Source organism: Mustela putorius, unplaced genomic scaffold (assembly GCF_011764305.1).
Source record: "Mustela putorius furo isolate JIRA1106 unplaced genomic scaffold, ASM1176430v1.1 tig00537300_pilon_pilon_pilon, whole genome shotgun sequence".
Lineage (NCBI taxonomy): Eukaryota > Metazoa > Chordata > Mammalia > Carnivora > Mustelidae > Mustela > Mustela putorius.
In genome coordinates, this window is record NW_025422438.1 from 8,437 (window position 1) to 9,139 (window position 703).

Sequence of the window (703 nt, forward strand, 5' to 3'; positions counted from 1 at the left end):
TCCCAACATGCCATTCGTGTTCTTCCCTCTTTCATCCTGCAAATAGATAGTATAAAATAAATGTTCCTCCCCACCAAGCTTTTTAGTTAATGTAAGAGGAAAAAGGGGGGAAAAAAGAATAAGTAAGGAGGGGGAGCAGCATCCAGAGGGAGGAGGGAGACAACCAAGGCTCTCCTTGAGCAGGCCTCATCCAAGAGACTCCCAGGTCCATCATGACCTGACACATAAAGGCAGCCCCTCTAACTGACAATACTTAACCATTGAGTCACCCAGGAAGCCCATCAAATTCAAATGAAATCGTATAAATATTAAATTAATAAAAACAAAAACCAAAAAAGACATTGTTTCTGTTTTTTTAACAGTGATTGCACACGGCTGCACCTGGGGGTTAGGCCTCACAGTGGTGTATAACCTCTGCTACTGCCTTCGGCTATCAGTTCATATGATCTATACAGTGACTCTTGGGATGTCGAGCCCAAACCTGGGCTACTCATCTCTGCTTCTTGCTTGGCAGGCGAGCTGCTATGCCTCCCCCATCTCATCTGCCTGACTTCTCTGCCTACTTGTGATCTCTCTCTCACCTCTCCGCCATCTCTCAAATGATAAAAAACAAAATCTTTTTAAAAACAATAAATAAATACAATAAATAAGAGTGATTGCAAAAAATTCAACAAAATGGTATTACGGTTGTTATTACAACAGA